Source organism: Macrotis lagotis, chromosome 8 (assembly GCF_037893015.1).
Source record: "Macrotis lagotis isolate mMagLag1 chromosome 8, bilby.v1.9.chrom.fasta, whole genome shotgun sequence".
In the NCBI taxonomy this organism is placed as follows: domain Eukaryota; kingdom Metazoa; phylum Chordata; class Mammalia; order Peramelemorphia; family Peramelidae; genus Macrotis; species Macrotis lagotis.
This window is the reverse complement of record NC_133665.1, coordinates 51,627,836-51,641,931: the sequence shown is the minus strand read 5'-3', so window position 1 is coordinate 51,641,931 and position 14,096 is coordinate 51,627,836.

The window sequence follows — 14,096 nt, the reverse complement described above, 5'->3', positions numbered from 1 at the left end:
GACAGCAATAAGAAAATGTGCCAAAAGAATACTTAGGGAAAAATTTATATCTTTAAACACTTGCATCAATAAAAAATAAATAGCAGATTAATGAATTAGGTATGAATTTCTCATAATTTTTTATAAAAATGTTTTTAAAAATTTAAATAATTTTTTATAAAAACAAGAAAAAGAACACATTAAAAATCCCCAATTAAACACTAAATTAGAAATCTTAAAAATCAAAAGAGATATTAATAAAATTGAAAGTAAAAAACTAATAAAACTAATAAAAATAGGAGGTGGTTATATGAAAAATATCCAATAAAATAGATAAACCATGTGTTTGATTTAAAAAAGAAAGAAAATCAAATTACCAGTATCAAAAAATGAAAAGGGTGAGCACACCACCAATGAAGATGAAATTAAAGCAATTATCAGGAATTTATTTGCCCAATTCCATGCCAATAAATCTGATAATCTAAGAGGAATGGATGACTATCTACAAAAACATAAGTTTCCCAGGTTACAAGAAGAGAAATCAAATATTTGTATAACCTTATCTTAGAAAAATAAATTGAATAAGCCATAAATGAACTTCCTAAGAAGGACCAGATTGATTCACAAGTGAATTCTACCAAATATTTAAAGAATAATTGATTGCATTACTATTAAGTGGGAAAAAAAGAACACACATACTCATATACATATATATATGTATATGAAATGTGGAAATGGAGAACACCTAACAAGAACTGAGAATAATTTATGTACCTGAAAACTTGATCTGATTAAGAAAGCTTTAAAACGCAAAAAAAAATTGTTTACTGAAATGAAAAGAATAGAAAGACATTTTTTAGGAACTTGGAATTCTGTGGGGTTAATAATGTAAAAGCAAAAAACAGATGTAACCACTCACTGAAGATAACTTCCTCATCTACTATAGTGGGGAGTCTGGTGTTTTCAGTCACTCAAAATGGGAGTGAGGGGACTTGGGGGGATTTAGAAGCATCAGGAGGCTGCCTCAGAGCAGATGTAGGTTATATTAGGTGGTTTCAGACACTGATTTAGGAGCTGTGAATGCAGTAATGTGAAAAGAACCAGTGATTTGTATGAGAATTATATTCTGTTTATGTGCTAGGCTAAGAATGGCAATGAAAATTTTCCTCTCTACTATAGGAAGTGATAGGGAAGAAATCATGATGACACACCCCTTACACTAGCTATCATAGAGTAACAGAGTCTCAGTGATACTTAAAAAGTAAATTTTGATGCTTTAGAACTAGGATCTTCATCTCTCTTGTTTATATTTTGCTTATCTATTTGTAGGACTTACTGAAGTAGGAGTTGTAGAGCTAGTCTTCCCCTCCTCTTCCCCTCCCCTCCTCTCTGACTCTTTTCTCTTCCTCCCCTTTCCCCTCTCCCTACTCCCCTTTTCTCTTCTACCCCTTCTTTTCTCTGTCCTTCCATTTCTCCTCCCATCTCATTCCCACCCCCCTCCTCCACCTCCTCTCCTTATCTCCTTTCTTTCCCCTTTTCTCCTTCCTTCCTTCTCTCCCTCTCCCTATTTCCCATTCTTTCGTATTACCCTCAGGTCTCAGTGTCATCCATAACTATACTACTTATAATGCTGATCTCTGAAATTCTCTTTCCTGATCATAACTTCTGTCCATTTAGTACAGTGCCTAGTGCCTAATAGCTATTTAATAAATGCTTGTTGTTTAAATAATTAATCTCCACCAATGAGTATCTTTTACAAATAGATTTGAATATTTCCATGTTTTACAAAATGAATAAATTGAGGACTGTGACTCCCTCTTTTCCTTCCCTTTCTCCACTTCTCTTTCTTTCCCTTTCTCTCCTTCTCTCTCTCCCTCCCCTTCATTCCCTCCTCTTCTCTCTCCCTTCCCTCTCTCCCTCTTTTCCTACCCCTTTCTTCCCTACCCCTTCTTTCTCTTTCCCCTTCCTTCTCTCCCTTTGCACTTCTCTTTCTCCTCCTTTCCCTATCCCCCTTTCTCCTTTCCCCTTCCTCTTTCTGCCTTTCCCCTTCTCTTTCTTCTTTTCCCTTTCCCTCTTTCCCTTTCCCATTCCCTCCCAAGAGTGGGGCATTCTTTCCCAACTACTCCTTTTCCCCTTAGTCACAGACTAAACCACTCTATCTCTGGGGGTAGAGGAAAAGATGGATCCCTTTCCCTGTCTTTGAATGGACAAAAGTTTCTCCTTACCAAGTCCATTTGCCCAGAGTAGTGAAGGCAAAAGAGCAATTATTTAAGAAGTGCCTACTGTGTGATGGGCATGATACTAAGTGCTTTACAAATATTATCTCATTTGAACCTAGGAGTAAATGTGCTCAAGGTAATCCAGGAGAGCAGATTCCTTTCATTTTTCTCTGCTTTGGGAGAATTTCAATAATCCACATCAATTTTATCTCAAGCCTCAAATTGACAATCCCAGCCAATTAAAAAGAAAATTCCTTTCTTTGTGTGCAGAACTAATCATAGTTTCCCTCTTAGCTGCCTTTGAATTGATGAAATACATATAGGATAGTTATATATTGGTTATTTGAAGTTTTATCTTAATAGCAGCACCAAGAGATCAGGTGGACATAAAGGCAAACCATACTTCAAAAAGATCAATTTTATTTTTTTATTTTTTAAAATTTTATTTATTTAAACCAATGGAGTTAAGTGACTTATCCAAGGTCACACAGCTAGGCAATTATTAAGTGTCTGAAGATTTGAACTCAGGTCCTCCTGATTCCAGGTCTAGTTCTCTATCCACTGTACCATCCAACTGCCCCGAGATCAATTTTAGAATGGATGTGGTCTATCCCCAAGAGGGAGAAGTAAGAGGTGGAATGTCACCATTGTCATTCTTGGCAAATAAAGACAACCTCAGTCTTTTGGCTCTGGCTGTTGATGGAATCCACATCATTCAGCGGCAGTGGTTCCTACCATATTATGCCTGTAAAGGCTGTGTAAGGGGCCGAGAGTAACAGCAATAGCAACAACAGCAATGGTGGCAAGCAAAGAGGGCACCAGGCTTCTCTGCTTACACCAGAAACTTCTCTAGCTCTGCCTTACTCTTGAGGCAGGCTATGCCTGGGCACCAAGGTGGTAATGGGTCTGACAGCAGCTTATGCTTCCATACACAATCAAGGCTTCAATCTTTCCTCTAGATTGTAGTTGCTTCACCTTCTGAAGCCCTTGGTACATTTCTCTAATCTTTGAAGATTTCTACTCTCCCTCTTCTTTCAGACTGAGTGATGGTTGGGGAGACAGCTATCCTTTCCTGAGGCAGCCATCAATTTATTCATTATATAAGGAAGGAGTTCAAGTCTATTTGAAAAAGATCTTCATTGGTGGAGATGGATTTTTCAATCAATAATCATTTTATTATGTAGATGCTATGTACTAGATACCATACTAAGTGGATAGAAGGCTATAATCAGGAAAGAAAACTTTAGAGAACAGCATTCATTATAAGTGGTACAGTTATGGATGACACAGAGATCTGAGGTATTACCATCTTGATGACTGACTAAAATAGAGGGAGAATGTAGGTAAGGGGATTTAATGAAGTTGATGAAATGGGAGCAAGCATGTCACATGTCATCAATATTTGTATTGAAGACTCCAAATCCAAAATTGAGATTATTGTGAAAAGATAGACTATTAACCTGCTAAGGAATCCCTTGAGAAAAAAGGAAGAATGTCCCAGAGGTCATTATTACAGCATCAAGGATATATCTAGACTGGATGATAATGCAGTAGCATGTGAATCAATAATTTTGATATGATTTTATTTTGTGATAGTAATGGTTGGTCATTCTGATGTATTTCTACTGACACTAGGTTGATTTAGAATATCTGGTTCTGACCAGATGAAACTGGCTTGAGATGGTCCCCATTTTTAGTTAGTTCTCTGTTAGTTGAGTGTTGGATATTACACCATTCACATGTATTTCATTATTCTCTTATGTTCTGTTTTAAAACTTGTCTTTTTAAAAAGTGAATATAACTCCAAGGAAATGTGCAAATATTGTAGTTCCTAAAGAGCATGTTTTAATGACTATTATAGACATTGCATGGCTGTTAAATAAGACCTTACTGGGAGTATTTGGTGTAAAATGAAACAGTATCTGTCACAATGAAATGCAAAGGAAAGTTGGTTAAGAAAAAAACTTAATACCAAGAAATGACAAACTATTGGTATGAAGCACCCAGAAAACTATTAGACTCTCTGAAAAACTTGGTAGAGAAAGGAGTTGTTGTTTATCTTTCTACAATAGCTATTTTTCTATCAACCATTGAGAGAATCCTTGAAGTTGGGGGGAAAAAAACCAATTAACAGGAACTAACTATAATTACAAGCAAAAAATGCTTGTCATGGACAAAATAATACAGAGTAGAATCCTGAAGTCTGAAAAGAACTCAATTTTATTGGTTAAACTCACTTTTTTTATTCAAGGCTTCACTTAAAAATCATTGTCAAGGGGCAGCTAGGTGGCACTGTGGATAGAGCACTGGCCCTGGAGTCAGGAGTATCTAAGTTCAAAACTAACCTCAGACATTTAATAATTACCTAACAGTGTGACCTTGGGCAAGTCACTTAACTCCACAGCCTTGAAAAAAACAACCCCCCCCCACAAAATACTCCAAATAAAATCACTGTCAAAAAAACCCAATTCTACCTTATTTTCAGGGTGGGGGATGTGTGCTCAATGTTACAATATTATAATCTGGGCACCTTTATCAGATTGCAAAACATCTATCCCCCCAAAATGTTTGGGGTATTTTTTGTAATTTGGAAGCATTTAATGAAATAAAAAATACAATAGAATATAGATAATGTTGATATGAGATTTGTTCATTTTGGCATTAGGTAAGTTTCCTATTGGTTAAAGTGGTTGGATTCTGTTCCATTCTCTAACCCCTCCCCTTAAAAAAATATAATGGAGTTTAAATCTTTTTACATTACAATGGTTGCATTTCATTTGTCTTCTATTAGCAAAGAAAAGATGGACTACATCAGTTGAAATGGCTGAACAAATTGTGTTTTTATTTTAATGGAATACTATTGTTCCATAACAGGTAATGACTGGAATTGGTTCAGAAAAACCTTTCTCCTTCTACTCTCTCCTCCACTCATTAAGAAGGCAAACAATATGATATCAAACATGTCTCTTGGGACTTAAGCTTTTCCAAGAATCTATGGGCAGACAGAAATAAAATCCTTAACAGTACATAAAGACAAATTACAATGTCAAGAGGCAAATTACAGAGATTCAAGGGGGAAGTCCCCTTTTGATTATAGAAATCATATAGATAAAGCAGCAAGCAGCAAAGAGAGATTTTAGGTTCACTTCTTTTGAAGCCACTTTATGTAGTTCTATGGTTTAAGGATATAGCTTCAGAGATTTCTCCCATCCTGGTTATTTGTAGAGATTGTCCTCTGCTAAGAAACTGCTTAACATTTTTAACAAATCAAACTTATTATCATTACCAGGAAATGAAATTTTGGAAATCTCTTAGATGTTGATGAATTGTAATTTGATTTGTCTTATCGATATTCACAGAACATTCAGTTATAAATAGAGATTAATCATCATTATTATTATTATTATTTTTGTAATACCCCATTTGGAGGATGTTCTTCCATTCAATAAAATAAACTTTCATAAAAGTGATGCCAAACTACACTCTAATCTAGATGCTAGTAGAATTTAGATAAATGTAGAACAAAATTACTTAAATTTCTATATGTGATTTTAGTATTGATTATCTGACATGATCATAGCAATTTGTTATAAAGATCAGAGACATAAAAGAAAGGAAAATGGTCCCTTAAGTATTTAGATGTCTGTTCTAGATGGAGGTTATGTAGGTAGACAAATGCTCCAAGTCAGATTCTAAGTCTGCCAAGGTGAAATATATTTTCCAAATGTCACATTCTTGGGAAACTGAGTTAGAAAGAATCCAACCTCAAACCACACTGTCAAGTTAAACATTTTATATACTTAGTACTGCACAGAAAATCAACCTGCCATATTTTCCCATGTATAAGATGCACCTTAATTTGGAGGCCTGAAATTTGAAAAAAATGTATTACATAGAGTTATTGAACTCAAGTTTTATTCATCATGAAATTCAAAGCCTTTCTTCTCTTAGCTTTCAGTCATCTTTTGGGAAAGTCTGGTCTGTGTCAAATGCTTAGTCAATTCCATTTCATGAACCCGAAGCCCCAATTGTATTCTCCTTTGTGTTCTTCTTTGAAATCAATAACTTCTTTTTCATCAGCAATTCTTCTTGCCTCCTGTTGAACCATCTTTGTGGACACAGGGATTCCAATTGCCCTTTACTCTTCAATTCATATCTTCAATCCCCTCTCTAAATCAGGTCATTTTGCTGACTTGCCTCTTATGGCCTTCTTCTGCCAGGGTGTTTTTAGTAACATTTCTTCTTCCAGTAGCCAGTCTTGGATTGTTTTCTCAGTTGGAGAGGATCAAACTTAGGTTCAGCAGCACGATTTCCATTCACTTTTGCAAACTGGATCACTTTGAACTTGAATTCAGCACTGTATGAGAATCTTTTCTGAGCCATTCTAGGCAGAATGTGGCAAAACATTGCCTAATATACTGGTTAACAAATGGGAAACAATGAGTGCAAAGACAACAAGCATGAAAAAAACTGGAAATAGGGGCGGCTATGTGGCGTAGTGGATAAAGCACTAGCCCTGGAGTCAGGAGTACCTGGGTTCAAATCCGGTCTCAGACACTTAATAATTACCTACCTGTGTGGCCTTGGGCAAGTCACTTAACCCCGTTAGCCTTGCAAAAACTTAAAAAAAAGCCAAAACCAAAACCAAAAAAACTGGAAATGTAGGTAAAAGATCTACAACCACTGTATAAATTGCTTTCAGTTTTTAGACCCCAAATTTTTCAAAAAGGGGTGCATCTTATACACAGGGAAATATAGTGTATATATATATATATATATATATATATATATATATATATAGTTATCTAATTAAAGATCATTGAACTTAAATATATATATCTTAATTTATATAGTCCTATTACCTTTCCCTTCAGAATTAAATTTTGGATAAAATCAAACCAAAATCTGGACTTACAGGTCCTTAACTTCTGATACATATATTCTCTTTTTTAAAAAAAAATTTTTCTTTGAAAAAAACAACTCTTTCTATAGTTTCTAACTGAAAAACAGTTAATAGTGGAACAAGATGTTCAGCTTCCATTCATTATTCTGAAATCAGTACTTAATTATTTCAGGAGAACTCACCAATCCAACACTGTCTAGAGACACAATTCTTACTAGAACAAAGCTTGTACACTGGCATCCTGTGTTTTGAGATTTTAGCAGCTCTGGCCTAGCCCTCCCAAATCCCTGACCCCCCCAAAGTCCAGGGACCTCTTCTTAGATCCCTGGGCCAAAGAAGACTAAAGAAGAGCTTTTGGGGGAGCAACACATAGAGACTTCTAATCTTAATCATCATCATCATCATCATTATTATTATTATTATCATTATTTTAAAATCATGCTAATTAATACAGGTCAGAAAATAATTTTAGGGTCAATTTTAATTTCTTTAGGTACCTCATATGTATGTTAAAATTTTAAATGACCAATTAGTAAACAAAAAGCTAAACTTACCTATCACACTAAATTTTCCATTGTTTTAACTCAGACTTCCTTTAAACTACTCACAATCCAGCAACAAAATATCTTTCCCATTACCTTGTCTATTTATGGAGAGGACTAAGACATTTATTTTTAAAATTTAAAACTGATTTAAAAATATATTTAAGTTTCATGTAATTTGTATCCAGATTCTAAATGTCTACAATATACCTTTCAAATCAATAGAACATTTTACAGAACATAATCCATAATTTGTAATCTTTAAAATACCTGACTAAATCTAAATATTTCTTTAAATTTTTTTTTTCCTTTAAACAAACTTTCAGTTCAGAATAGTAACTAGCCTGTGCTATTTTGTTTTTTTAGATTTAGAGAAAGTCAGAATTGAGAAATTCTGGAGAGAAAACCTCTAATGTGAATGAGATAAGGAGAGAGATAAAAAGGACAGCTACAAAGGGAGAGACTCTGCAGCAAGGTTTAAGAATTGAATGGGTCTGGGGTGGCTAGGTGGCGTAGTGGATAAAGCACGGTCCCTGGAGTCAGGAGTACCTGGGTTCAAATCCGAACCCAGACACTTAATAATTACCTAACTGTGTGGCCTTGGGCAAGCCACTTAACCCCATTTGCCTTGCAAAAAAAAAAAGACCCCCCCCCAAAAAAGAATTGAATGGGTCAGTTTTAAATAGAACCCCCCCCACAAAAAAAACCACACTTCTCATTTTCAGAAAGACTAGGCTAAAGTTGACCAAATTTAAACAATAGCTAGGAAACTCACTTCTCCCATTTAGAAAGGGGACCTCAATCTTTTCACGAGCTGCTCACCAACAACTTAGGGAAAGAGAGAGAGAGAGAGAGAGAGAGAGAGAGAGAGAGAGAGAGAGAGAGAGAGAGAGAGAGAGAGAGAGAGAGAACCCTGACAGTCAGTCAGACCAGAACTTAAAATGGGAAGAGAACAATAAACCCTTTTCTCCTCCAAAAACAGCGCAATTTTCAGGAAAATCCTGTGGTGCCAAATCATGAGTTTTTGGAAAAGAAAAAGATCTAATTTGAAAAGGGATATTGGAGAGTAAAGTTAGCCAATAAGAACACAGGGATAAGACAATAAATCTGATCAGGCAGAGATAGCTGAGAGCTTCACTCTACATGCTTCACAGAGAACACCCAATTTAAAATAGACACATATAAAAACATAAAATGAGTCAGATCACCTTGAACCATAGAGGCCCCTGAACTGTAGGGAAAACCTATATTGCTCTCACACTAGAGAGTCCCCAAAACACAACGCAGACAAAGACAGTAGGGTGCCAGATAAATCCTTTACATTTTATCAACCAAAAGCATCTAAGATCTAACCATTAGGCATTCTACTAAAGAAGTGCCACACTTAGATCTAAGAATAAGTCTTCAGCACCCACCCTGGCTGGAAATAAACCAGGAAAACTCACCAACCTGTGAGAATCCCCAAACCCAAGTAAAATCCTAGAGAATATTTAATTTCCAAATAAAACAATTTAATTGAAAAAAAAAATGGTAGCCTCATCTTATTCCAAAGCCAGTTTTGGCTAGGCTCAAAAACAGTTCTAGTTTTTTTAGGGATCCTATATGAAGCATTGTTAAAAGGCAGTCGACCCCATTTCCAACTCAAAATTGTCTAAACCTACATCTGTCAACTTAAAAATATTGGTTCAGAATAGTGCTGGGATTTTAAAAGTTATAGACAGAACCTGTTTTATGAACAGAGCTCTTTCCTTCTAAGGAGCCCATCTGAGTTTAGACAGAGGCATCCTCAAATTCCCATCTATTTGAGTTCATAATGGCACCATTTCTGTTAATAATAATTTTCTTAGACTAAAAATGAAATAATATAATTAGTTTTATAAGTGAAGTTTTATTCCCTAGATCTTACCAAAAACCCATGAGTAGATGGCATTCTTATGAATACCAGCCCAACTGAGTCAGGTAGCCAATAAAATTTCACATGGTTTTACAATATGATCCACTCATATATTATAATATTGATTCAAATTCTCCCTTTGCTGCAATCATTGACTGGTGTCACAATCTGATTGATATAGTCTTCCTCTGCCCTACTCATTATACTAATGAGCAAGAACACCTACCTCCTTGAACATGAACAAAGGAGAAGGACACAAACCCAAGGTTAACTCAGAACTAGGTGGGGCAGACATGACCTAATCTCAGTTTTTGATTAGGTTGAAACTAAATCTTTTGTCTTAACTCACATACCTGACTATAGGCCATAATACAGGCAGACTCCAGTCTTGGTAATGTGAGCTAACAATTTTCTCTTCACATTCTTGTGGAACCCAAACACCACCATATTCCTCACAATTCCCATTTTCTTTTTTTATAAGAATTTGGTTTCAAACCTTAATTAGTAATTTCTTGCCTAAATGAAAACCCTTGTTAATGACTGATTCTTTTTCTATAAAGATTTTTACTTCTTCATTATCATGGACCTGTTCTATTTTCCAGGTTTGTGCAGGAGCACATGCTAACTTTCTAATGTCTTTTCTTGCCTATTGTTATCTATCTTTAGGCAGCAACTTGATAGATTCAATTTACTACAAACTCCTTCTCCAACCAACAGATTATCTATTATTTTTGTAATATGTTTAATAACTCTCTTGTATGCATGACTTAGCCAACCAGCAAGTCCAGGGCCCTAGCTGTCTAATTGGTAATTGTTTCTACTACAGCTTAGAATCTAATCAAGATATACATTGGGGTTCTATAGCTCTACCTCTCATCCTGTGCCCAGGTAGCAGGCCCTTAAGTCTAGATAACAAATCCCTGACCAATCCTTGTCAGATGGGTATATGCAGTGGTAATCACAATTTTCCTTACTGTAATGCATCTTGATAAGTGATCCAGGTACTATCATTCCATCTCACATGACTCTCAGTCCACCTATCTTTGTAAATTGTACAGTCCAGAATATGTACTGTGCTTCTAAACATAAGTCCACAGCCATTGACCACTTCCCAAGAAATTGTCCTGTCCAGACAGGTATAAACAATAGTATCCTTGAACTGACTCAGTCATAAGCCACTGGTGTTTCTTTCCTCTGGTCCAGAATCCTGTGCTACAGTGCACCTCTGACTAGGATATGAGAATCTAGGCTGATCTCAGAAGGTCGGGGACTCAGGGTCAATTCTGAAACCCACAAGCCCAACAGTTAGCCACACCAAAAGTGTGGGCAATGACTTCTGTCAGCTATATTCTCCTCCCACTGTTACTAATACTCCATTCTCTAAATCAAAAATAGGACTCTCCCTTGATAGGTTATACGGACTCATGTAGGATATAATCATGCCACCCAATATTCTCCCTCTTTCTCTCTTCCACTCCAACTCCTTTCCATAAGGAGAGGGACATAAGTAGAGGTATCACACTTACAGAATCAGGGGGAAGTTACAGGTATCAAAAGGAACAGATCCTCTTACTACACAATGTACAAATGGGAGAGTGATGGTATAGAGAGATTAGTCCAGTGTCTCTCCTTCTCTTTTCTTTTCTCCCCTGGAGACATCTGATATCCTTCCACAGCCTCTGAATCTATTCCACAAAGGTCCTCTCCAGCTCAGGTGACTTATTGAGCCCTTCTCTTCTGATGAAGAAACTGCTTAACATTTTACTTACTTCAAAACACATGTTTTCATCACAAGACAATGAGATTCTGGAGCTTATTGCAATTCACATTTTGCCTTTCTCACTGCCATATTGACACATATATTTCACTTTAACACAATAAACTTCCATAAGTGTTTTGCTACATGAGTAGACTCCACTAAGAAATACCATATTACCTTTAGCTTGTAATAGTCTTAACCTTTTGCTCTCATTACAATAATGACTCAAACATCCTTAACCAAAATAATTTTTTTCCCAAAATATTCCCAAACATATCATAGCTTTTCCTTTTCCAGATGTACTTATCTAACTCACATTCCTTTCCTTAAACTAGACCTTGAAACTGTAATTATCCTAAAAATTTCCCATTCTTCTTCTTACCTAAATATCTCTTCTAACATAAAAATTAAGGAATCTTAATTTCTATCTAAACATGTAATTGACAGCAGGTGTCAGAGTCACACACTTAACCTATCTGGCTATTAAATCCAATTGACCTAAAACTTCCTTCTATAAAGATCCAGGACATCAAAGGAAAATTCCTTTATAGATTTAATTTTTGAATGTCAGTGTCCAGGCAAAGGTCATGTGAGTAATCAAATGTCTTAGGCAAGATTTATTCTACCAAGAGAGACACTAGTCAAATGTCACTTTGGGGGGAAATCAAGTCAAAAGGGTTCAACCTCAGGCCTCACTGAAAAGCCACTGCTTCAACTGTATATCCCTGTCACCTGTAATCTTCAGTTCATTGGTTTCCTTGGCTCTAAGAACACACTGAGCCAGGAGGTGTTACTTTTTGCTGACCATTCTGGTATCAGACATAAAAAAGAACAAATTGATTAAAAGTTCCAAGATCTAAAATAATTGCTTTACCTAATTATAACCTTGAATGAATCCAAATTCACTAAATTCCAATTATAGTCTTAATGGGGTCCCAATTAATGAATCTCCTACTTAAAGCTCTGAGTGTCCTTCCTGGGTACTTGCTTAAACCAGGAATTCTAACTATGACTGGACCTATATGCCTCATCTTATACTTCTTACTGGATCTCCAGACCAACATCCCTTTGTCTGAAATTATATTTACTCTATCTCTGTATAAAGATGGTATATTAGATTCCCCTTGGCTAGAGACCCCTCCTTCTAGTCTGTTGTATTATACAATAACTAAACACTTCCTTTGGCAAGGAGATTGCCTATCATCTCTTAAATTCTCACATAACAATTAACCAAATATTGTCACAAAAAATCTTAAATTATCTTTCCTATGTTTATCTTTCTCATATTACATAGATACTTTTACTTCAAAGCAACCAAAATAGTCCCTGTGTGTGTAGGTATGGAAAATTTGTGTATATAAACTTAACTACTAGCCATCCTTAACATACAAATCATTATTTTCAGAGTTCTTTCAAACCATTAGAACATCTTAGATGACTTTAAATTTCCAGTAAGTGTTATTAATTCCAATATAACAAAACAGCAGTAAGAATACCACATGAATTACTAGATTGTACAAAACAATCTTTCCATTATAACAGTATACATGAACCCACATATCTATCCCAGAAGAGGTCATAATTTTTTATATTTCCCTTATTACTCCTTCAAAGCAATTACATATTAATTCCAGGCTTTAACATTATAATATTTAAATAACTTAGATGTTCACAGGAGATAATATAATCTCTCTGTAGTTATAAACAAAATATCAATTAACTGATAAACACATCTTACTCATCAATAAGTTACCTTACAGTGGAACCACACAATTGCTATTTGTTCAGTCATCAGAGCCCCCCACAGCAGTTGTACGCAGATCCTCCAAGAATCTGTTCATATATATATATATATATATATATATATATATATATATATATATAACATTTAAAACCCCAATGTAATTCTTATTTATGCCATGATTAGTCCAATGGCAAAGGAATCACAAACCACTTTAACTATCTAGATTATTCAATTCCTCCCATTCTGTACAAATTTTATCAGAATGTAACAACACTAATTCCCCTCTTTTAAAGCCCTAAGAGTGATTCCCAAAACTCTAGTTCAGAAAGGGGTCAACCTTAAAAACAGAGTGAGAGTCAGGAGTGCAGCACTTTTAGGCCACATGGCCAGAGCAGAGACATTCCTTAAACATGATTCCCTTTTTTTTTTAAGGTTTTTGCAAGGCAAACGGGGTTAAGTGGCTTGCCCAAGGCCACACAGCTAGGTAATTATTAAGTGTCTGAGACTGGATTTGAACCCAGGTACTCCTGACTCCAGGGCCGGTGCTTTATCAACTACGCCAACCTAGCTGCCCCTCATCATTTCCTTTCAATAAATGTGTCTCCGAACTCCTGGTTTTTATATTTTCTTCTTTTCTCAACCAGACACCACCTCATCTGTGGCTGGGTCTTTCCTTTTAAGGCTTAAGCACTTGAAGTCTCCCACCCTCCCTCCCCCTCCATGGGCAGGACATTCCTCACCTGAACTCAGTTTAGAGTTCAAGTCTTAACAAGATGGCAGATGGGATCAAGACTACCCTGTGTCTAATCCACTACCCACTTCTCCCAACCCAGGGAGAAAACATGGGATCTTTCCCAGACAGTCCTAAGAATAAGAAATCTCCCCTCCTATAACTTTTCAATCTTTCCTTTAAAAGTTCTCTTTCCTAATCTCTCTCCAAACTACAGATTTTTTTCCTCTTTTAGAGTCCCCCGTCTTGTGAAGTAAGGATGCCCACTATCACCAGTACTATTCAATATTATATTAGAAATATTAACTTCCACAAAAAGAGAAGAA